Source organism: Vidua macroura, chromosome 2 (genome assembly GCF_024509145.1).
Source record: "Vidua macroura isolate BioBank_ID:100142 chromosome 2, ASM2450914v1, whole genome shotgun sequence".
NCBI lineage: Eukaryota > Metazoa > Chordata > Aves > Passeriformes > Viduidae > Vidua > Vidua macroura.
This window is the reverse complement of record NC_071572.1, coordinates 57,278,906-57,304,968: the sequence shown is the minus strand read 5'-3', so window position 1 is coordinate 57,304,968 and position 26,063 is coordinate 57,278,906.

Sequence of the window (26,063 nt, the reverse complement as noted above, 5' to 3'; positions counted from 1 at the left end):
ATAAATCAGCTTTTAAGATAGTTATGCTGTAAATTCCTTTTCCCCTCCTGTGAAGATAAAGACTGGAAGAGTTTGAAGTACTCTGTCCAAAACTTGCAGCCCCATGTATGATTGGAAGGCACTGAAAAGTACATGTGCTGAAGCTGGGCAGATCTTTTTCTTTAAGCTTGTCTTTGGTTTTGGCTATTTTCATAAATACTGTAATTTATTCCACCAAGTCTTTATAACCCTTTAAATTACAGTGCAGCAATGAAATGTTCAGACCTCAGGAGAAAACGGCTCCTGGGGAAAGTCAAACCTTCTGTACTGTTATGTGATACCAGAGTATAATGAGTATGTAAAGTATCAAATTAAAAAATGCTAGCAGTTTATTATAGCTGAGCAATCACTAAATGAGAAACAGGTTTCCTTTCATTGAGCTTTAAGGACATGACCTGAGGCTGATAAGCACACTGCTGCCTCAGATTCAACATTTGATTTAGGGCTGGAGAAGTTGCCAGCCAAAAATCAACGAAGAATTTGTTTGTTTGTTTAATCAATAATTTTCCAAGCTGCTTAAAGAAGTATTGTAATGAATTAAGAAATTAACTAGGTTTAAGTTATGCATTTACATTTATCGTACTCAGTTTTTCTCCAAGCCACTGAAACACAAATCATCCTTTGAAGACAGTTAGACCCTACACAACAATTCCTTATGGTTGTGTATATTTCACCACAGTTCTGCACACTTTTGGTGCCCATTTGTCTTCTCTGACACCTCCCCCTCAGTGGCTGCAATATTTGTTGTTGATGGAGAAATTACTGCTGAATTAAGGGAAATGGATGTATTGCCCTTTAAATCTTCTGAGCTACCCAAGGCATCCTTGAGGTTTTTGCCAAGTTCTTTCCATGTCTCCCAGCTATTCCATTACTGTGATCACACAAGTTCAACTTTTTGCAAACATCTTGTGTCCAGCACCAGGACATTTTCCTGGATGAAGGTCTCCACTTGGTCCCATGCCTGCTGCAGGACCACGGCGGGTACAGCTGTCATCAGTGGTCACAGAAGCTTCCACACAGCCAAGTGTGCAGGATGGAATTTTTACCAACAAGGATAACTGGGATGACAGACATGTGCCCAAGTCCTGCCCGATGGGAAATTGAGGTGTGTTGAAGGTGTACTCCTGTATATAACCCTCAGAAACAGTCACAGCTCCTCTAGCCTCAACAGGACTCTTGGCATTAAACCCTACACTTCTGTTTGGTAGAACCTGAGGCACTCGGCCGCTCTGAGCAGTCTCTTCTGCTCAGCAACAGGTCATGATGTTCTTGGGTCAGAGACAGGATCAGGCCCAGTGGGGCCTGACATGGGCCAGACAGAACCCTTGGATAGCTGGACAGAACCATGGGGACATGGTCTGGACCTGCAGGGCAATTGAAGGCAGGGCTGTGAGGCAGCAGGACTGAAGCTGGGCTGAAATGCAGCTGGCAACAGCTCCCAGGATGGGAGCACAGGCTGCTACCGTGTGCCCGGGAGCCTGACCTCAGGATCAACGGTGGGAAGGGGCTGCACTCCACTGTTCCTGGCTGCGACAGCCAAGGCTCAAAACAGCAGGTCCCACAGTTGTTCCTGGGCAGCACATGTTCCTCTCCACCCTGCCTCCACAGGATTTTTCTGCCACTCACATATTTCAGAGAAAGATTGTAGGCCGTACATCAAAGGCAATGTTTTATACACAAATTTTTCAGCTAGCAAGGAATAACAAAGCATAAATAGACCTATAACAAAATCAAACAAGCAAGCAGATGTTTTCCTTCCACACAGGTAATTTAAAGATTTTGTGAAAATTCAATTTGAATTCAGAATAACCAGGACAAAGCATTCATAACATATTTTTCCTTCAATTAATTCATTCTTAATGCTAGGAATTGATGTTGTTTGTAATATAGTTTCTTTTTTCTTCTTCTTGTCTCTAATGGAAATGTACTACAGAATGAACTAGAAGAAAACTAATATGAGATGCATCATTTGGAAAAGTAAATTTCTGAGAGAGACATTAGAAAGCTGGAAATACAGATTATGAATAAAATTATCATCTCAGTCTTAATTACATTTATTGACACAATAGTAATATTTATCCCATTTCTTAGGTTTCATCCCTGACTGCTGTGATCACAATGAGCCCACCGTACAGTTTGTTTGACCACATTTTATTGCATTTTCCATGTACATAATCCCTGTTCTGTTGCAATGTTGTTCTTAATGTACTTTAATAGAGAAGTAGAAATACTAATACAGAGGAATGCAGGTGGAGGTAGTTTGTTGACTTTTCTTCTTGTGATTTTTGAACAATTCAGCCTTGCCATTTTCCACATATTTTTTCTTTTTTTCTTCTACTCAAAAAATGCTCCTTTTTTGGTTTTATCTTACTTTTTCTCCTGCTCAGTGCAGCTGTAGATGTATTGATTTATAAAGTAGAAACATCCTCAGACGAAGATAGAATATGTATCCTAGTGGTTGGGGTTATAAAAACCCATGAGGAAATGGTGTCTGCACAAGAAAAAAAAAAAAAAAAAAAAAAAAAAAAAAAAAAAAAAAAAGTGCCTAACCTTTTTCTTGTTGTCCTCAAGAAACAATAAGTTTTTCCAACAAGAAAACAAATTTTATTTGGGAATGAAGACATCTTGGTAGCTCTTCTCTCTCCACCTTTTCAAAGAAATTTGGCCAAAGTTAAAGCCTAAGTTAAGGGAGTACAAATTCTTTTAACTTTATTGGCAATAACCATTCAGTGTTGTTGGGGTTTTATTTTTTTAAGTCAGAACTAAGTGTGTTTTGGCAGAACACCAGCATTCTCCCTTACCTCTCCCCAGCCATATTTCCTCCCAAACTCCCTTTTCAGTCTGTTTGAACCTGGACTTTCATTACCCTGTATGTGGGATGTTGTACCCCATCTTTGCAGCACACATGGGATAAGAGTGATATTTTGACTCATCCAAGTTCACACACTGTATCCTCAGACTGTGCTGGACCCTTTTGGTACTTTATATAAAGGTACCACTAGTAGACTTCAGAAAAAAAGCACTGCCCTGGCCTCTCTTTTTCTTCTTTCCCATCTGTGTCAGCCACAGTGCAGCCTACTTGTTTCTCGGAAACTGCAGACAGTGTTTTGTTATGCTTGGGTCGTTTTCAGAACAACATTTTTCTTTCTTTGATGCTAGTCAGTAACTTTCTTAGAATCAATGCATGTCATTCACATTGGCAGGTTATTTTCATTCATCTTTACCAAGAATTCCTTAGTCAGTGGAGTTCTCCATAAAACATCCTGATTAATTAGCCTCTCTGTTTTCTTGTTGAGTAGAAAATTTCTGTTGTATTTGGTGAATTTCTCAGTCATTTAAGCACAGGATCTTAGAAATCACAGAGCTGAAGGCTTCACCTAATCCTAGCTGTACACAGGCAAAATAAAACTTGTTATTATTCTATGTGATAGACTGCATAAATGCATTTCTTTTTCTTCATATTCTATTTTTCTAGATTCTTTATTAGTCTTACTACTGCAACTTATCACAATCTTCTCTAAACCATGGTGTTGGACTGTGTTCTGGTCAAGGATCCACTAAAGCCAGGAAGAGCTTTAAAAAATCTTCCTATGTCTTCCATACAACAGTCATCTTAATTCATTCAAGAATGAGATTTTCCTGTTTTGCAACAGGATCATACTAGTGGCTTCTATTCCTTTTGAGGTCTATGTTAAGCCTTTTATCTTTTTCATCCAACTGCACAGCTAATACCTTTTTCAAATGTATGTATCTTATTTCTCCTTTCTGAGTTCAATGCTTTGCACCTGTCTAAAATCAATCACACAAAATTCAAGGAACATCTCTTCTCAAATCCTTATTTTTGACCTCTGAAATGTGTTTGCCACCCTTCCCAGACTGAATTCTGCTATAAAATCCATATATTACATGGATTATTCAAAGGCTCTTATACCAGAATAATGCATTGACTTTCAAGAAAGTAATTTAATCAGGTTTATACGATTAACTGGGTCTTCAATGATCTTTTACCAAAAACTGCTGCTGCTGTGTAATTGTGTATTCATATAAGTTGTTTTCTCAATTGTCATTTCTACAGACTTCTCATGTGCAAAGCCAATTACTGTTATGTTTTGCATTTTTAGGAGATTCTTTTTAAATTCAGCATAATGTATTTTGTAAGCAGACTCCCCTGCTGTTCTATGTTCCCAAGGAAAAGGAATGGGAAATACAATCTTATCAATGAGGGTTACATCTGTTGTTGCCCTTTCACTTGTTTCCAATCTTTCTCCAGCAGCTGTTTCTCTCCAGACCCTCCTGTATTCCACCAATGATGTATTTGCTGATGTCTTCTGCAACCACCTTCCCAAGTGCTTTTCATATTTCAGTACATGAAACCACCTCTTTGGTATCTTGGTTATCTCACCAATATCTTGATTCATCATACCTCCTACGATGAATCAACCTTTGCACACATTATCGCTTTGCATCTGGCATTCATACCTTCAATCTTCCAAAGGTTTGATTTTTTTTTTGTTCAATGCTAATTTCAACCATACCAAGCATTTCTAACTGAATTTGGGATGTTTTCTGCAGATTAGTTTTCCTCTCTTCCACTTACATCTTCCTATTTGGCATAGTCATATCTAGCAGGAGGACATAGTCATATCTATCCTGACATATAAAGGCCAATTACATACTTCTACAGCCTATTGCAGTTTTTCACTCTGCCCAGGATACAGAAAGTCAAGTGCTGGAATTGCTTGAATAAGTCATTAATGTATATGTGCCAAAAAAAAAAAGGAACCAAGGTAGTGCAGCAGGGAATAACTCCAGTTTACTACTTGATTTCCAGAAAGGGAAACAGAATGACTTCTGAAAAGGGATTGCATTGAATGAGTGAGCAAATTAGAAATTGGAAAGATGATAAGGGAGAGATTTAGAAAGTCTAACAATGCTTTGAAATCTTCTTAGTGCTTCTGTCACTGCCATAACCAGCCTGCTGCTCTTCTACTTTGTTAAATCAGCCCTTCTAAATGCAGTATTTGTCAGTGACACTACTTGCAATTTGGTGCCAGTTCAATACTTAACAGAATAGGTAAGGACAGCAGAAAAGACATTTGCAGCAGGATGTTTTCTTTTCATACCAGCTGATGAAGTCCAAGGTTATCCATGGTGTATCGGTACATTGGTTAATTGTCAATAAAATGAGGCTAATGGTACAGTTCTTTACAAAGATACTATTTGTCATGTTCAGCATCCACAGACTTTACATTAATTCTGCACCATGTAGCAGAGCTAAAATGAAGGGTCTACCTAGTTATTTAACCTCTATTTCAGTTTCTATTTTCTTTGAGCTTTGTCATCCATTTCAATATCTATTGGCAAGGTACACCTACTTTGATTTAATATAATAGATCAACAAAAGTGAAAAAGATAGGGTTTTCCATAAAGCAAACAAATAGATTTTTGCATATTCTTGGCTTAGAGAGTAATATAGGAGTAACCAATTTTTTATTGACTTTCTGCCTATATTTAGGCTTCACAATGAGTTTATTGAGTAGAATCTGATTCTTAGTTTTGAAGACCCACAAACCAGTAGTTGCATTCATTTAAGGACACATGTCCATAAATGTTCAATTATGAGCATATACCTATATTCTATTCGAGTCAATGTGACTTAAGTGTATGTTTAAAATTTTGCTAATTAACCAAGGACTTTCTTAACTCAATTGGGACCTAATAGAACTTACTAAAGAGAAAATAAATCCTTAGTCAAATTTTGTGCTTTGAAACGTATTTATACACAATATGATCATTTGTAGTAAGTTCTTATAGAGTTACTGCATTACTTTATCATTTTGAACTTGGATAATGATTATCTACAATACTGAAATCTGTACAGTGTTCAAATACTTTCTATAATCATCTGGAAATGGGATTATATCTGTTTATGGATTTTTTTACACAAATGTATGTTTATGGAAATTTTTACTCAAATCTTTTAAGTATTTTTTGTTCTATCCAGAAAAATACATTTTATATATGGGCCTGCGCAACTGATGTTGACGAACATATGTGGTCCGGGTAGCTCTGCTGGCAAGATGCAGATTGAGATGCAGATTGAACTCTGGGCAGGAGCCCAAGATAAGAGGCTGTGAACTGCCAACCTTTGGTACAAAAAAAAAAAAAGGTGGGTGACATCAGTCAGGGGAATGGATGGATTCTGAGAGACAGGGGACAGGAATTTCCAACATTTTGCATAATAAAGGTGAAGACCCTTGACTGCCAGTGAGGTGGATGGACATGGAGAGGAAGAGGGAGACCTGCCTGCAGATGGACATGAGGCTGTAAAAGCCCAGGAGTTCCTTGGTTGGGATCCTGCTTGGGGGCATCAGCTTGGGCTGTTCCTGTGTTACTGTGCTGTGAATAAATGGCTTTATGGAATGAGACATCTCAGACTCTGCTGTGGGAAACCCAGGGCTGAACTGGCAAGGAAACCTGGTTTGACTCTGGATGGGTGTGTGGGGAGCCAAGGGGGACACGTTGGTCATGGGAGCTGCATGCTGTGAAGGGGCTTTGACCCAGCAGTGTCAGTCTCTGTGTCTGAATGTAACTGCCAGGGAGTCTCGTGAATGGTCGGACTGGGAAGTTTCCTTAACACTGAATGATTTGAAAAGCACAGAGCACCACCCAAGAGCTGTTGCTGCGTTTGAAAGTAACAATGGTCAAATGGATGCGACAAGAGTACATAAAGAGTTTTGACCATCTTAGACTAAAAGTCAGTGACACTAGCAGCAGCTTCTGTCACCCACAGATGATCCCAATATGCTGTATATTTTATGCACAGGAACAAGAACAATCCACCCACTACTGGAACACAATTATCTCTGTGGGAGAAGTGTGGCATTCCGTGATAGCAACCACATGCTCTGCCAAGGTAATTTGATGCAATTGCAACTTTAAACACATCCAGCAAGCATAAAAATATACTTATAATGTATAAAGAAATCTCTACAGAAACAAATGAATATATAGAGGAACATACATCAAGAAGGCATGTCAAGAAGGAGATGAGGGAAAAGGGTGTTTTAAAAATCTAGTCTGCATTTAATATTTCTTTTTAATTTTTTTTTCATAGAAACAAAATAAAAAAGTACAAAGAAAATCCCATCCAGGTTTTGCATAACTAAAGGTAAGCACAACTTCTAAAGCTTTCATTTTCACTTCTCTGCTCACTTTTGTGTTACTGTGATTTCACTCAATTAGTAAAAGAACAGCAACAGCTGCCAATAATGAGCATGTGTTCTTTCTCTCTTTTCCTCCTCCCTCCATAGTGATACAGCAAAATAGTTAGTAGCTAAGGGACTATATTTGGTTGTATGAAATTATGAATTTTGTGCAGTGTTAAAAGCATCAATTCAACTCCTGCATATTTATCAAGATCATGGAAGTCAAAAAGAATATCTTGAGTAGATCTCATTAAAATTGTCTTCATCCTGTTTATTGCAATAGCCTTTGTCCCCAAAGGACTCTTGTGACGTCAATCTATGTGGGCATATGAGATAGATGGAGTAAAATTCTGATGTGTATCAGAATTTGCTGCAGAATTTGCATGTCATTCACACTTACTCTTTCTTTTTGACCAAATCTATAGTTTGAAGGTGAGAAAAATTTATTTGGTGACAAGACATGATTCTTTTCAATATTGATACATCAGACCACCAGTTGCCAAAAAAATTGATACAAAATTGATACAAAAAAACCCTAGGGAATCTGTCTCATACTCTATGATTCAATGATATAGTACTTTTGTTCCATTGATATCAACCCCATTGTGTTGTTCTGTTGGAAAGGACCCATTTATGGCTACACATATAACAAAGAAAATACAATTTTAAAAGACTCTTTCTTAAAATTTCCTTCTCTGAAGTCCATACTTTATATTCACTATTAAATACTGCCTATACATATATTGTACATACCCACAAATATGTTAAAAGAACTTATTAGGTTGAGTGCTCAATTGCTCAAAAATGTTGGATTTGAGATTCCTATTGCAATGTTAATTTTATCCCTCATACATATGCATTATGTTATAATCTTTAATTACACTATTAGACAAAATATTTTCCATGGGACCTCAGCCTCTCTATAGGCCATGAATGTATGATACTCACTTAGTGATCAATATGATGATCAATATTTTCTTTTACCCTCATTATTCAGTGTGTGACCCACGGCTTTACTTACTTCATACAATTCAAACCTTATTTCTGAACAGGAGCTATGATTAATCTCTTACTGGCTTCTCTAAGAAGTTCATGATGAGGGTATCCCAGTGCTTCATTTATGTGGAAGCACTTACTACAGCTATTTTAGTGGGGAATATGGTGATATTACCCCTGTTTTGTGGACAGGGAAGTAAGGTGCAGAAGTCAAATCAATGCACTAGCTGGTGATGAAATTCAGAATACAAAGCATCGGCGTCCTTCAGCCTTCAAAACTCAACCACAGAGAAACATTACAAGATTCCAATCCTTGGACATGTGTGGTTAAATTGCCCAAAATTACATAGATGGTGTCATAAAGACAAGACTAGATGTCAGCTGCTGTAACAGTATTTAAGCATGATTGTTTTAATATCATTATATTTTTCCTCCTTGGAAGTAATTCACTATATATATTTATTAGGGATTTTGACTTTTGCATTTGTGTACGTGGACCTTTACAATTCCAAACATCTTTCAGGATAGGAAAAGCATTTCTTTTTCACATTATGAATAAACCTTGAGATTATCTCATCTGGTTAGACAATGGTGCTTGTAGTGCCAAGGTTGTGGGTTTGATCCATGTAAGGGCCATTCACTTAAGAGTTAGAATTGATGATCCTTGTGGATCACTATACCTATATATACATTATACCCTTCCAGCTCAGAGTATTCTGTGATTCTGTGGATCACTTTACCTGAAAATTACTGCCATATATCAAACATTCCACAAGAGATGCAAAGATGAACAAATACACCTAAAAGAAAATGGTAGTTTAGGTTTGGGGTTCTTCTGTTGTTTTGTTTTTTTAATCTCCTAAACAATTCAGCCTGCAAAAGCAATCTAAAATAACAAGCACATCATGATTGTCAGAATATAAAGGCACATTGAAGGTCAGAATATAAAAATATATTCTCTACACATTCCTTAAAAGCTTGCAAAAGCCTGCAGCTGTATCTTCCAAGTTTTTAGGTTAATTTCTGTAAGTTCTCAGAAGTACTTTAGAAACTCAGTCTCTGCCTTTTTCTTAGATGTCTAAGATGAATTGGATTTCCAATCATAAGCAGGTGGTAGTCACATTTTGGTAGATGAAGGACTGTTCTTAATACATTACACTGTTTTTCCAGTTTGTTGCACTGAGACATGGGCCTTTCTATGTATAAATCAACTTGGGTTTAATACAATCAGAAAATTTGCCAAACTAGTATTTTTAATAAATAATACTAATATCACTATGGAAGTGTAAAGCTTTGGTCCACAGAGCTTCTGCATGGCTACAAGAGAAATCTTTTAGAGAAAATCTGTGTGGGCAGACTGTTACAGAGTTACTTCTGAGACAAGGAGGAGTTTTAAATAACATCAGGCACATAAATGTACATCCATGAATTCATATATAGGTATGGTTACAGAAAATAACATGGTTATAAAGGTTAAATAAACATGCATTGTTCATTTATAAAGGACTTAAAAATTTCTCAAGAGCACAGTTATAGCAGGTAAAAGAATCTTCTATTTTCTGTTGAGAACTGGTTGAAGGTCAGCTATTAATAGTTATCACAAAACAGATTGTTTTAATTAAATCTGTTGTGCTGAAAGAATCTGTTGTTTATTTGACACTTAGACTGTTATATAAGCAGAAATATCTCAATGATAGTCATTATACAACTTAGTATCAGCTCTTAGTGTCAGCTTCAGGTTGATGAGAAAGCTGACACTTATTCCTAAACAAAGTGAGTTTTAAAAAAGCTCAGAAAGTACTATTTGAGCAACTTATTGTGTAGAGGACTCCCTGTGGTGTGTGGCTCATTTCTGCATATGCCGTGGCTGCTTTCATGGTTTTTGCCAAAAACCAAATTAAAAAAAAAAAAAAACCACGGAAAATAGCACTTCTCTCTCAGAATCTCTGTCAGAATACTATATAATGCAGAGATGTGTGATGTTACTGGCAATAGCATCCAGCTGCATCCAGTTTTATCATTAACCCTCCACACATTCATTTCCCTGAAAGAAGTATCACCACTACTAAGCCTGTTTCCAAGAAGAGCATCTCATAAAGTAATAGTTTGGCACTCTTTATGTTTATTTTACATAACTTCTTCTTTCTACCCTGTATTTCAGTTACTTAAACATCACAGCCTCAGCATGTTGCTGCAACAGAACAGCTTGACTGAGTTTCCAATTGTTGTGCCACAGCTAAGTGTAATTCCAATCCATATATTTGAACAGTGTTCCAGAATTTAGAGACGATCAGCTAGAATTCACATTCTGAGGTGCAACTCATCACTCTGCAGATGAGGGAAAAGTAGGTTTTGAAGATTATTGCTTTTACAATAACTGCACTAGTGTTTTCTACATCTTGGGTTTTGCATCAGGTTTTTAGCAAAGTCTCTATGTCAATAATATCAGTAGTTTGCAAATAAGCATATTTCTCCCATCAGCACTATTTTCCATCTTAAAATTTCTTCATCAGAAAGTACCCTTCAATGACTGAGCCAAAAGAAGTCATTTAAGACTGAGGTAAAAGAAACTAATACTATTTTCCTTGGATAAGGAGGTAAAGATTCCCTAATGAATGTGCACGTACCTGTGGATGCAGTCCAAAAAATAATGAAGAAGAATCAGCACCTAGTAAATGGTTAAAGCCTGCTCCCAAAATGACCGTGATATGCCTGTGCTTAACAGTTTGAGAGTATCTTAGAAAGAAATTATGTATATAAAAGTGTGATGATCATAAAAAGAATCTATTTTAGGCAGAATTAATAAGGCTTAAAAATCTTATCCTTGCATAGTCTTTCCAGTTTCAGTTTCCCATGCTTCCACAAGGGTTTTTTTTGTGTTGATCAAATGGCTTAGTGTAAGAAGCTCAGAGCATTTAGACCTACCTACATTGATTGCAGTGGAAGAGAGGTTCACATGCTTCTAGATTCTGGGCCTTCATCTCCTTACATTACAAAAAAGAATTTTAGCACAGAAGTGCCTGAACCACCTGTCAGCCAGTCACGTGGACAGGAATGTGCCAGAAAGTGCTAGAAAGAGCTACCAGCATGTGTCTGAGGGTGGTGGGGCAATTGTAATATTGTAGGACCTGACAGTCAATAAAAACAACCTCAGAAACACCACTGTGCCAATACAGCTGTATCACTTTCCATCATTTTGGCTAGTTCCAGGGTCCCTGCACTAGTTTCATCTTACAAGAGGGTTCAAAAGCAGCACAACTTGAAGCTTGCATTTATTAGCAGAAATATTCTATGACAGTATCCTGGAGGATTTGCCTTATTAAAAATAATGTTAACTGCTACATACCTAGTGAAATGTTCCTCTTTTCAGAGGCAGAAAAAATAGATAATAATAAAAAAATCTTGAAGTTCTGGTGTATTCTGATGTTCATGCCAGCATCTGCTTGTAAAATTGTGTTATAGCTGGAAATATTTTGACAATGCTATAAAAGCTAATTTTCTGGCACTGCATTAATTTGTTCCTGGAAGAACTGTCTTCCATGGTATGGTACTTAATATATTTCAGAAGAAAGATTTTCAAAACCCTTGTTCCATGGGCATAACTTAATCACTCAAGCATTCAGTTATTTTAAACTAGAAATATATTTTTTTAAGAACTTGTATATAATTCCTCACATTCCTGTGTTTAAAAAAAAAAAAAAAAAAAAAAAAGAGGAACTTGTAAGATTTTTTTTCCACAGCCAATTTCCTATTCACAATAACAATTCTAAGATAACTCAGAAATGCATTGATAATATCACCATTTCAGATGAAAGGTAAAGTACACTTTTTCTCTACTATAAACCCAAGTAGCACAGTACACATATTAAACATAAATAAATCAGCAAAACCCACTTCACTACACATGTGATTCTTTTCCTCTGGGAGAAGATGAGGGGAAGCATAGATCACATTTGAATTCATCATCACATTTCTTATTGGAAAAGTTCAAGATGAATGTGACATAAAACCTGAATACATTACTGCAGTAACCGTAGCTCTATTCTGGTGGGAGAAGAATATTTAATTGCAATCAGGCACCAAGGAAGAGACAGATCAAGAAAATTCATACTTGAATTGAATTTTTAAATTAACCAAAAGATTTTGGCTTATAGATCAGGCCATATCTAGGAAGTACATAGTTAAAACTTTTAGATATTTTATGCCCACTTTTCCATTACTTAGGAGCATCTTCCACCAGTACCCACAATGGTTGAAATAGACATATGTTGCATCATACTTTATCTGTACCATCTCTGTCTAATATATGTGCTCTAAGGTAACTTGCTTTGAGAGTATCTGCAGGATAGTTCATTTCAGGTCATGGAAGAAACAGTGAGATTTCTGATGTTAATAATAATGGCCATAAAATATTCAACTATGAAGCACTAAAGCTAACTTTCAATCCTGAATATTTGTTTGCCTGTGAGAGGGTGTATAATAGAAAAAGACGGTTATGAATAAAGTCACTTAAGCAGTAACAAAATTCTCTGGTTTAAATCAAGCTGCTGGCACAGTATTCAGCAGGTTGCATACTCTTTCAGACAAAAAGCTGATAATGGAAATTAGTATTAATCACATGGCCTTGCTTATTTCTGAGAAATCATTTTAGGATCTTGGTTTCTAATCACAGGATGAACCAATGAAAAGGAAACCTTTAAATAATTTAATTTTAATTTTCTGGGTATTTTAGCCAGAATTCTATCAAGCAGCACTTGTCCTGAACACCACCACTTCATGTTTTGGAAATGCCTGAATTTATGCACACAATTGCATTCATGTTAATTCCTGATTGGCTGGGGTACAGTTAATTTTCTTCACAGTGGCTGGGATGGGGCTGTTTTTCAGATTTGTGTTGAACACAGGGCTGATAATACAGACATGTTTTTGTTATTGTTAAGCAGGGTTTACAGAGCCAAGCCCTTTTCTGCTTTTCATACTGCCATGCTGGCAAAGAACTTAAGGGTGTACAGTTGCATGGGAAGAGACACAGTCAGGACAGGTGACCCAAACTGACCAAAGGGATATTCCAGACTGTATGACATCATGCTTAATATATAAAGTGGGGGGATGAAGGAAGAAAGGGGGACTTCTGTAGTGATTACATTTGACTTCCCAAGTAAATTTACCTGTTATGGGGCCCTGCTCTCCTGGAAATGGCTGAACACCTGCCTGCCTGTGGGAAGGGGTGAACTAATTCTTTGTCTTGCTTTGCTTTGTCTGCGTGTGTGGCTTTTGCTTTGCCTATTAAACTGTCTGTATTGCAACCCACAAGTTTTCTAGATTTTACCTTTCCAGTTCTCTCCCTGATTCTGCTGGTGGGGAAGAGAGCAAGTGTCTGTGTGGTGTTTTGTTGCCAGCTGGGTTTAAATAACAACAGCACTCTTTCCTAAAACAAGTGCTCAGCAAATCCTTCTAAAAATACAGTCTTAAATCTTGAGAAACTTCAGACATGCTTTTCTTTTGGGCATCATCATACTCAGGTATTTTTTTAGGAGCTCCTATTGTTTTTTAAAATAATGAAAAATGAGTGTTAATATCTTCAGTTTCAGTAAAATTTTCCCCAAAAGCAAACCACAGTCTATAAGACAAAATCTAAAATGCCTAAACCCAGCAGTCATCTGTTTCACTTCCATTCAAGTGAAGCTGTGCTTCAATACTCCACACAATTTGTATGGACTTTACTGTCACTGCGAAAATGTTCTATTATGCATTGTGACTCCCTGATGTGTCTAATTGTGTTACATTGTCAGCTTTATGAAATCTACTGTAAAAAGCACTTTAGTCTTCTGTCTTCTCTGTGATGTTGTGCATTTCTTTCTTGTATTAAGTGTTTGCTAGTTTTCTATTAGATGTTTTCTACTTTAATTAGATGTTTGAAAGTCTTCTGGCTTTAAGCTTTGTAGGCTCTAATCAAGCTGCAATTCTTGATTTTGATTTTTTTTCCTGAAAAATATCAAGAATGTGCTTGACTAATTTGAGGAGACTGTGTATAACTAAACTGTAGAAATGCAATATGATAATAGCTTCCAAATGGAAATGCTCAATGCTCAAATGAACATGAATTTAAAATGTTTTGTCCAGATTTCTCTCTTTTTTTGAAAATAATTATTCTCAAAGTTAATCTAATGTGAATATGTAACAGTCTACTTTATAAACAATGATTTGATAATTATATTTATGAATATAAATTTCCAAAGCTTAGATGGGTTTGCATTTATGCTTTTCTTTTTTTTTTTAATTTCCCCACATACTTAACAAACCTCCTTACATCCTAGGTTTAGGCATATTGTTTTTCCATTCTTTGAATGACTCAATCCTCTGATAATACTGAGATTTTTTCAGATTTTCCTAGACATGTATTATTTATACATCCTGAAGTATTTTTTAACTGTAACATGGAGAAGTCATAAAAAACCTGACTATTCTTAATTTTTTTTCCTTTATAATAACCTTCATACCAATGTGGACAAAATGCCACTTTAAATCAGAAAATAGCCATGGGCTTAAAAAATATGAGAAGGTAGTACACATTAAAATCAACATAAGACCATTGCCACATTTAAAAAAGGTCTTTTATTTTAAAGTTAATGTTTTATAGAAAAGAATAAGCTCAGATATTTTAAAGATATATGGAAGAAATATGTATAAGAAAACAGGAAGGAGAAGAAGACAATGGCATTTAAAATATGAAATGCACTTTGCTACCAGCACACAGATTAACTGTGACAGGGACATCTAAATGCATCATGAAGACCTGCAGGTAAAGAGCTATACAGAGAGAATCACTAACAATGCATGAGGACATCTTCTGTTGATCCAATAAAACCTATGAAGAATGCTTTAATACATAGTCTTCTGTAATGTCTCAAAATTGTCAACGCATTAATTTTTTCTAGCTCTCATAATAGTATATGTTGCTTTTTTTTAAGCTTAAACTCCTTTTTGTCAGACTATAGTTTATAAAGGAACCTCAAATGTCTTGAAAAGTTTGTTATGTTTGGGTTTGTAAAGAAAAAACAGTAGGTGTATAGATTCTGAGTTTAAAATCAAAACAGAAAAGAAAGATCATCTTCAAATTAATACTATTTTGAACTCATTTTAATCTTTGAAAGTCCAGAGATGATAACATTTAATCTGTTGTTTTATCAATCTACTATCTTACACTTTGAAACTCTCAATCTTTTGAAGAACTTTCTCACAAAACACAGTATCTGTGAAAATCTGACTCACATCTAAGAATAAACAACCTTCTTACATTATAGAATGCAATTTAGATTACACTGAAACTCTCTTAAAAACAGAACCCAGTTTCAATCTAAAATTGTCATTTAGATGCACAGGCAAATCCAGACGAAGAAGGCAGCTACATATTTTCTCTGGTATGACTTCTCTTTCAGAATGAAAGTATTTTTTTTAAAGGCTTTGAAACAGCTTTTTAGTGGGATATTCTACATTTTTAAAATTTTCTGTGATGTTCCGGAAGTCCAAACACAAATTTAGTTTCTTCTACCCCGCTCCTCAACTGACTGCATCTTTATACCCTGTAGGTTTGTTTTTGAAAATTCCTTTGAGACATTAGCCGTGTTTCTGCAGCATTTTCAAGAAGAATAGAAGTCTTTGTGACTCCTACAAAAGATCACAGGGGAGCTGCTGTACACACAGATTTAAATCATCCAGAAAAAAGGGCAGATAGGCACACAGAATCTGTAATCAGTTAACAAAAATCATCCATCTATTAGTTCTCACTCCAAAAAATGAGTGGAGGGGTGGGACCACTCCTCTGACTTCTGGGCAGTGACACAATGTGTGCAGTATGCCTTCCTTCCTCCTGGAGTTCTCCACTGCAGGCAGAAAGTCAGGAGAACATGCCCCAGCAACAGATTTGCAACAGGATTATAACTCCAGGCAACCTACAAAAGAGATGTAGGGTATCTGAAAGACTTGTCTTTTGCACATTCATGGCCTTGAATCTGAGCGACTCTGCCTGTGTTTGAATTTGACTTGAGGAGACTATTACAAATAGTCTAAATACAGTAGCACAAGAATGTTGTTTACTGAATTCCATGTTAATGACTGGTTGTTCTAAAATATCACTAAAATACATTTAGCAGTCTTGAAGTATCAAGCAGGAATCTTCCCTTTCTCAAACAACACTTGCTAAATTCCAGAATAATCTGTCAGAATTGTCTCACAAAGACTTTTTTCTTGTGTAAATCCTCAAAGATTTTTGGGCAGAAGGATGCAGTTTGACACAGAAGTATCAGTTTATCCTCAAAAAACATTTGAAAATAACTATATACACATCAACATTTTGCACAAAGTATCATTAGAGGTATCATTTAAATGTTTGCAGAGATACTAGAGACAAACCAATTTTATGGAAAAGCTAATTCTATCTCTGACAATTTTATTTGAATCTAAATATTTTTTATTGCCAGCCATACTCATTGTGCCAGTGATCCCTAAATACTTTGCCATATGTGATTTAAAATTATGCCTATCATTGATTTTCTCTTTTCTCCTTTTGTCAAAAAATAAAAATCAACAAAAATTAATGGCATTTTTCAATCCTCGTAGAGAAATAAGAGAGAGAGGAACCTACAGATGTTACTGACAGTTACCATGGTTATAAAATGTGTTTTCTTTCATCTAGTTCATTGTACATTTTCTAGTGTAAGACAACAAGAGATAATTTTACTATATCTACAGTGTCCACAGCTTGATAAAATAAGAAAGACAGTACATAATTAATAGTTTATGTTACACTCAGTACAGTAAAAAATCAATTAAATTCAAATGATTTCATAACATAGTCCAAATATTTAATATTCAGTATGATCATCCATCAAAATACTTATGTCAGATTAAAATAAAATATCCGTATAGATAGCAGATGAAGTTCTAAAGATTAAGCACATGAAGAGAGGAGAGGAAAACAAAACAAAGCAAAAGCAATGCAGGAAGCAACAATCATACAAATCATCTCCAGCCAATAAACTGTCAGCTTCTTTATCAAACTCAGTCTTAGAAGCTGAGGAATTAGCTTCAGGAATAGCTTTGTGTCATCATCCTTTACCAGATAAATATCTTTGTTTGAGAAAACACACTGCAAAATAATAAAATGAGATTTAAAAAATCAGAAGTAAGAAATACATATGTAACCCATACTATATTAAGAAAAACAAAACTCCATTTAAAAAAAAATTATTTTTGGCCAGTTCCAGTAAAAATGTGATCATCTTAAACTGTTAAGAAAGTTCTGTGCTGATCTCTGCTGCCCTTTAGTATTATATTTTGAGGCTGATGTCAGAAATATTCTTGTATCAAAATATTTTTATTCAGCTCTCAGTAGTAGATTAAACACTATGTCAAAAGAAAGTCACAAGAAGTTTATATAGTATTGCCTGTAATCAGTCTAATTCCTTCATATGGACTTCAGATTCTCACTGAAATCTCAAGTGTCTGCTTGCAGCATTGTTCATCACAATCTTTGTTCTTCACTGAAGTGTCATTGTCACATTACAGACTCATCATTTCCATCTCACTCTTCTGAGCATCTATCAGTATCCACATTTCACTCTTCATCCAATGCTTCTACTTGCCTTTCAACTTTCATTATCCTCATTAGAAACACATCCATATTTTTGCTTTCATCTTTTCCTTTATGGAGCTGAAAGATGACAAAATAGTTTTAAAAAGCAGCTGGGTCAGAAGAATAAGACATTTCTGATTTTTCTACTATGCAAAACACAGCAGAAAAGAAAACAAGAAGAGATAAACTAGACCTATGTAAAATTAACTTTCCTTTCATAAAGAATTTTCTAAAAAAACACAACTTTTAACGAACCCAAGTGAAGAGTTTAGGAAATATTGTGAAAATATGTATTTATGGTAACTCCATGGTTCCAGTGATAATTGCATTGATTAAAACATTTCTGGGACAGAAACTGTATATTCCTATGTAACTCATTTAGCCGATTTTAGATAGTACTTAATTTCAGAGGGGTCTTGAAAAGATCTTACTAAAACTGAGTAATTTCTACTTCCTATCAATAAGGTAAATAATTTTGTTCCTTTGTCAAAATGTGTTTGTAAAACTTGTCAATTTCTATCTCTTATTATAGTGAAAATGAAAGAGGAAAAGAAATCCTGTGGAGACTGAGTGCATGAAGAAAAAAAAATCTTTTTTTCATGAGTTTTATATAAACATGTTTTGTCAACTGTTTCGCCAATTACAGCAGAGCTGTAAATCTACCAGCATGTGCTGGCTTTGAGAATCTCTTAATTTTGCTCACAGCATCCAAGTGTGGAGCCAGAGATAATTCTTTCTTTAAATCACTTCTTATATCAAATAATGTCTTTGCTATTTACAAGTTAAAGAAATAATCCGCCTTTCTTTGTAGAAATTAAAAGATTTGCTTTATATACATTACAATAAATATTTTAGAACTTTTTTAAGATAGAAAATCAATGAATTCAATCAAGAGCCTATAGAAAATGTTTCCAAAGTCAAACCCACATATAGAGCTGAGGTATGTAAAAGTTAATAAATAAGGTTTGTAAATCAGACTTGCTAACTACAAGACCTGTCCTAGAGCATTTAAGGTATCTGTAGCTCTAGGCCAAAGGTTGAGAAGCAGGTTTATGGACTTCAAATGTGAACTTTTGGATTTATGTACATTCCATTTTAGACACCTTTTTTTCTTTCTGTATCTGCCCCCAAATAGAAAATAGCTCAGCACTGCATCAGCTGCAGTGCAGTGAAGATTCTTCTTGATTTTGAAACACTGATGAGTACCTTAAGATATAAATCCTTAGTCAAAATACTGCACTTATTATATTATAGTGACTTCAGACACTTGCCAGTTCAGAGATTGTATTCAGTATTCAATATATGAAGAAAAAAAAATCTATATGGTATGTAATAAGTAACACATATAGGTTACATGTTTTATATGCAAAGGTAATTGTCTCAAAGACAATTAATCCAATTCTTCAGGTCTCTTAGAGACATCTGAGTTTTAATTATAGTATGGATATTTATGGTATTTCCCCTAATTCTCCACCTAATGCAGGATTAGGTTCTTGATTATCGACACAAAAATTTCTATACATTTGTGTCTTCAGTCATTTTTATGATGCCTGTTGTCAAATATAGCCCAGCTATTAGACAATACACAGAAAAAAATTACATCACCAGAATAGATTTTAAAGTTAGATAGATGGGGGGGGAAAGTAAGTATAGTAAGAAAAAGTAAGTACAGTAACTATATATAAATGGGCTGCATAAGAATGAAAGAACAGTCTTCCTGAGGTCATAGCAATGGTCCATCTAATCTGTCCTGTGGCCAGGAAAGGTACCTATAGGAAACTATAAGAAAATGAGGCAATAATTAGGCAATACTTCTCTCCCATAAATTGTCAAAAATGTCAGTAGCCTGACGTTTAGGACGTTCCTGAGCAAAAGGTTGCATCTGCTTTGCAGATCTAATTGCTCCTGCAGAATTTTCCCCAGCTTTCTTTACTAACTCATATTCTGGAAAGCCAAACATCCTAGGAAAATGAAATCTATGTTTTGAATTTAAGTTGTATGAAAACCTTTCATTTAATTGTGATTTTCCTGAACTCGTGTCTGTATCATCCCTGACTTCAGTCAACCATTTTGCACTCTGACCACTTAAGGCCATCTTTTGCTGCCAATTTCGACATCTTTTATAGGAAGAAGACATCAGAACTGTGGGAGCATTCAAAAGAGATCTGTACTGTTGAATTAACTGGTGTTATAATTTGATTTTCTATTTCACTGTTTACCCTCTTTTTGCAATTTCCAATTTTATTTTTGTTCTGCATTTCACAATCAGATACATAAAACAATCTGCTTAAAAAGCTTCATTTCTGGGACTTTATACCTGATTTAGTATCTGCTCTTATTTCTAAACTCAGTTGACTTTTCCCTTCATGTGCATTATTTGGCATTTCTGAATCTTGAATCTCACTAACCTTCTTAATGAGTACTCTGTACTGTGAAATCTTACTGCAGATTCAGTCAATTATAGTTTTTTTTCAAGCTGAAGAGCTATACAACAGCACCAAATTTTAGGATCTTGCTATTCACCCCCAATTCTGAGTTGCACAAGAATATTTAAGCAACTTCAAAAACCAAAACTTGTGTGATATCTACATTACCTTTCCTATTTAGCAAGTAACTGCTTAAATATACCTTTTAATTTCTTTTACCTATTATTCATCATTAAATTCCATCTTGCTCATTGATAGTTTTGTTTCTTTATGAGCCAGGGTGAAGGATCTAGTTGATAGCTTCTTGAAATACATGTAGGGGTTTTCAAGCAGATAACACCTACATGTTTGTTAACATTTAAAGAGAAACCATACATCTACTCCATCTGTGAATCACAGGCTTATGCAAATGTCCTATGTTTACTCACAGTCTAATCCTTTAGAGTAAGTATGTGTCTGTGGATGATATTATTTAACATATTTCCTTCAACATTTGCCTGAAATAGCAGTCAGACATAAAAATCTTTAATTTCACAGATGCTTTTGTTGTCCTTTTGAAAATAGTCATTACATTAATTCATTCATCGGACACTAAAGCAAATTTAAGCAGTAAGCTATCAATTACAAACAAGATCAGAAATCTCATATTTTATTTTCTTTGAAGCTCTAGGACTAAAGTAATTTTGACCCAACAATACATAAGCATTAATTTTTTATAAAACACCTTTGGTACAGTTCCTTAGAATTGACACCTATAAAGAAAAAACTTTATTGGCCGTCATTGTTAATATCAATGCAGAGAATTCTTTTATCTTTTATGCAGTACCTTATCATCTTCTGATATTCCTTTTACACATCAATATTATGTTAGTTATATGAATTTTTTGGCATGGTTTCTGCTTCTGACATATTAAAAAAATATTATTCATTTTTATCCTGTTAGCAAATTGCTCCACAAGATCTTTTTTGGCCTGTTTTATTGTTTATGTTGCCAAAGTCTAGACTGCCTTCTTTCATCTTTCAGATACAGTTTCTGCTTTTCAATTTTAATGACTTCTTCAGCCTTCTTAAAACGAAACCATTGGCAGTGAGGAATGCAAGAGTCATAGGACCAGGAACCAAACAGACAAGAGACGCTTGAACCTAGCTGAGCAGAAAGGGTAGAAAGTGAGTTTCTGATCTCTTATTCGAGAAGTGCTCTGCTTTTCTCTTATGATGATCTAATGTAAAATGGCAGAAGCAGGATCTAGAAGCAGGATCTGCCTCTGGCAGAAGCAGGATCTAGGACCTCAATCTGTCCTCATCCAGGGGAGGGCAGAGCTGGCTTCCTAGCCTTCTATTTTCCATATAGCCAAATGACTTAGCAAGGTGACCATCACCTCTGTACTTCACAAACGTCTGGGACAATTATTGATTTCTGGCAGAGAGACTTAAGTCTCTCAGTCTCTCAGTCTCTCTGACAGAGATTGAGACTTCACTCAAAACTCACATTTCTGGTTTTGTCTAGGATAATATTCTTTATAGAAGTTTGTATCCTGCTGTGTTTTTTATTTGTGACTAAAACAGTGTTGATAAGACAGGAGTATTTTAGCTATTGCTGAGCAAGCCTTACAAAGCCTCAAGACTTTTTCTGCTTCTCACTCCACCCCACCATCAAGGATTCTGGAGGTGCACAAGGAGCTGGGAGGGGACACAGCTGGGGCAGCTGATCCCAAAAGTCAAAATGGATATTTAATACTATACGACATGTTCATCAATATAAGCTGATAAAGCGGGGGGGGGGGGGGGGGGGGGGAGAAGAAGAGGGAGAAATGGGGGAAAGAATGAGAAAAAGGGTGTGTTTGGAGTGATGGCATTTGTCTTCCAAAGTCACCATTAGGCTCCCTGCTTGATGATGGAGCCCTGCTTTCCAGGAGATGTCTGAACACCTGTCTGCCTTGGGAAGCAGTGAATTAACTCCCTGTTTTGCTTTGCTTCTGTGGGCAGCTTTTGCTTTACTTAATAAATTGTCTTTTCTCTCAACCCACAAGTTTTACCATTGTCACCCTTCCAATCTCTCCCCATCCCACCATGGAGAGAGTGCAGACTGAGCAGCATTGAACCTCAACATGCAACACAAGTTCTGTAAGCACAGGGCAGGCCCCAATTTTAAGCTAAATATAAAATTAGAGACAGGGACATCTCTAGAATAAAAGGCTGTAGTTTACTTTCCCATGGCAAGCAGTGTCAGTGAAGTGAAATGGCCTCAGTTCGCCTTCCATTCATCACTCTGATTTTTAGCTTTGCATCCTTTTGATGCATATCTTTTTTTCACCAATTTAAAAAAAAACTATGCCAAAATCTTTCCTGGCTTTTAAATCTGCCACTCTCCAGAAAGCTAAATGCTAGAATTAATATATAGCCAATCCTGCAGTAAACATTCATGTTCCTATATTGGTGTTTCAGTTTGAATCAAGAGTAATGTTTAAACAAATCTCCAGTTGTTCTCACTAATCACACTTGGTATCACAGCATGCAGCAGTCTCAGCACTCACAAACCAAGTTTCTTTTACACTGAAAATAAATTGAGGTTTTCAATGGACTCCAGGTACAAATGAGCCTTCAAATATTTGTGCATCAGACTGGTCTGAGTTGGAAACTTTGTAAAATGTGTATTGAATAAGCATCATGTCTTCAGACTGTGTTTTGCTCTCCTTATCCTTGCCTTTTGGTACAGACTTTTTAGTCATGTAGTTGGAATTGGAATTGGTACTAACATACCCCTTAGTAGCAAACTTTCTCTTCTGACAAAATAAGTCAAAGAGCTTAATCATGCTAGACTCAGAAACACTGAAAAGATTAAGTAAAGTTTCCTTACATAATTCTTCTTTCTAAAATGTATGTAAAAAATAAAGCTGTTTTGATATAATACGTTGATTAGTCTATACAGGCATTGCATGATTATACCAACATTTTGTCTATGCCTGTTATGGCTCAATGTTGTATAAGTCTGCATCCCCCTGGGCATCCAAATAAAAAAGAAAAATATAAAATCCCTAAATTCAAAATAACATCATTGTACATTGTCTTGATATATGTACTCTTATGACAAAGAAAGCAGTTTAATTTGTTTTCAATTACATTTTAGAATGTATGGAAAAACAATTGACAGTAATATATAATATGTTCTAATGCTTGAAACATCAACTAAAAATATATCTCAGTATTTAAATTGTATAAAAAGCATGCAAATAATCTGGTCTTCTTTTTATTATGGTTCTCAGTTATCTTTTATTGTTTGTAATTCTTTGACTTTTTAATAAACAAAATTTTATTGCTGGTTGCCACCAAAATAACTGAGATTTTCTAAACTTTCCTTGTCAGAATCATACAAGTTATGTAAGCAATAAAGCACATTTATCTATGCTGAGAATACCAGACTAAACATTTTTACATTTTATAAGGAATTGTTATTTTACAATACAATCTACTTGCCTAAAATTTTTTCAGAATATAAATAGTTCTAATATTTATCTTTCAAAACATGCAGTTTTCTAAACAGTTTTGTTCTTTTCCAATTACTACACATTCTGTCAAAAATCTGTGTTGTTTGTTAGCCTGGTACAACATCTGCACAGTTATTCAGAACTCAGAAACACACAGGCCTGCTAAATATCCTTTTACAACATAAAATAGTGCGGTGTTGCGTTGTTTTCCCTGGTCCCGGGCAGCTCCAGAGAGCTCAGAGACGGCACCTCTCAGTGGGACCGGGGTGCCATGCTTCCTGGGCGCTGTCACGTTCCGTGCACCAGGGTGGGGCTGGCCGCGCTCTGCAGCCAGCACGGGGATGAGACAAAGAGGGAAGGAATGTCCAATCTGTCCGTGCAGTTGGCTGGAGAGCTTTTATTACCGCATGGAGCTGCGATGGAGAACCACGGCTGCTCCCTAGCGCCGCGTGGACAAAATGGCGACGGGATCAGGGGCGTGTGGAGTTTTATAGGGGGCGGACCAACGAGGGCGGAAGCCCCCCTCACCCAATGGGGGCAGGCTACAGGGGAGTGACGTGGGCTGCGGTAGCCAACGGGGATGCGATGGGGCGGACACAGGGCTCCGGGACGAACAGAGTTGCAGGGATGGGGTAACAGACACAGAACTCTCAGGAGTGGACAGGGGGGTGGTTACAGGACTGGCATGCTGATGCTCCAATGGTAAGTGACCTGGGGTGGGCTACCACAGGGGGGGAACAAGGGGGTGCGTAAGGGGGTACACAGAACTGGCTAACTAATACATATCAGAACCCCTAATCTGAACCCAAACCCGGGATGCAACAAAATAGTACTTCCTGAAAATATTTCACACAGCCTACCAAGAAATTCAACTTACTTTCATAAAGTGTCCTTCATGGGAAAATCCTAAGCACAATACAAATAAAACTAAACACAGTAAATATTTAAAAGGATAAATAAAACACAGTATTAAATCTGCCTTACAACACGATAGTGATTTTCATAGAATCAAAAACTATAGAATCATAGAATGGCTTGGTCTGGGACCAGTCCTAAAGATTATCCAGTTGCAAACCCCCTGCCAAGGGCAGGAACGCTTTTTACTAGACCATCCAATCTGGCCTCCAGGCATTGGACATCCACAGCTTTTCTGTGAAACCTGTTACAGTGCTTCACTACCCTTACAGTAAAGAATTTCTTCCTAATGCCTAATCTATCCTTTTTTTCAACCTGAAGCCATTCCCCATTGTCCTTTCACTACATGCTGTTGTAAGTAATCTCTCTCCATCTTTCTTGTAGGCTCCCTTCAAGTACTGGAAGGCCACAGTTAGATCACCCTGAAACCTTCTCTTTTCCAGGTGGAACAATCCCATTTGTCTCAGCCTTTCCTCACAGGACAGCTGTTCCACCCCTCTGATCACCTTGGTGTCCATCAACTGAACTTACTCTAACAGGTCCATGTCCTTCCTGTTCTGCAGACCCCAAATCTGGATACAGTGTTCCAGGGGAAGTGTCACCAGACGGGAGCCGAGGGCCACAATTCCTCCCTGGCCCTGCTGCCCACACTGCTTTTGCTCCAGGACACGTTTGGCTTTCTGGGCTGTGAGTGCTTATGGCTGGGTCATGTCCAGCCTCTCATCCAGCAGCACCCCCAAGTCCTTCTCAGCAGGGCTGCCCTTGTTCTATTCGTCCCCCAGCCCTTACTGACACCCAACCCAGGTGCAGCACCTTGCACTTGGTCTTGTCACACTTAATGAAATTCTCATGTACCCATTTCTTGAGCTGGTCCAGGTCCCTCTGGATGATATCCTGTCCTTCAGGTGTGTCAACAGCACTACTCCTCTTGGTGTCGTCCACAAATATGCTAAGTGCGTACTCCATCATTTATCTATGTCATTAATGAAGATGTTAAATAACACTGGTCCCACTATAGACCCCTGAGGTACAGCAGTTACTGATGTCTTCTGGGGCTCTAAGCCATTGACCCTCTGGATGGGACTAGATGAGATACATCCCTGAGTCCTGAGGATATTGGTGATGTAGTTACCAAGTCACTCCCCATGATATTTGAAAAGTCATGGCAGACAGTAGATGTTCCTGTTCACTTACAAAAGGAAAACATTGTACCATCTTCAAAAGAGTTAGAAATCTATTAACCTGTCAGCTTCACCTCTGTGCCTGGGAAGATCATGGAACAGATCCTCCTAGAAGCTTTACTAAGGCACATGGAGGAGAAGGAGATGATTCAAGATAACCAGCACAGCTTCACCAAGGG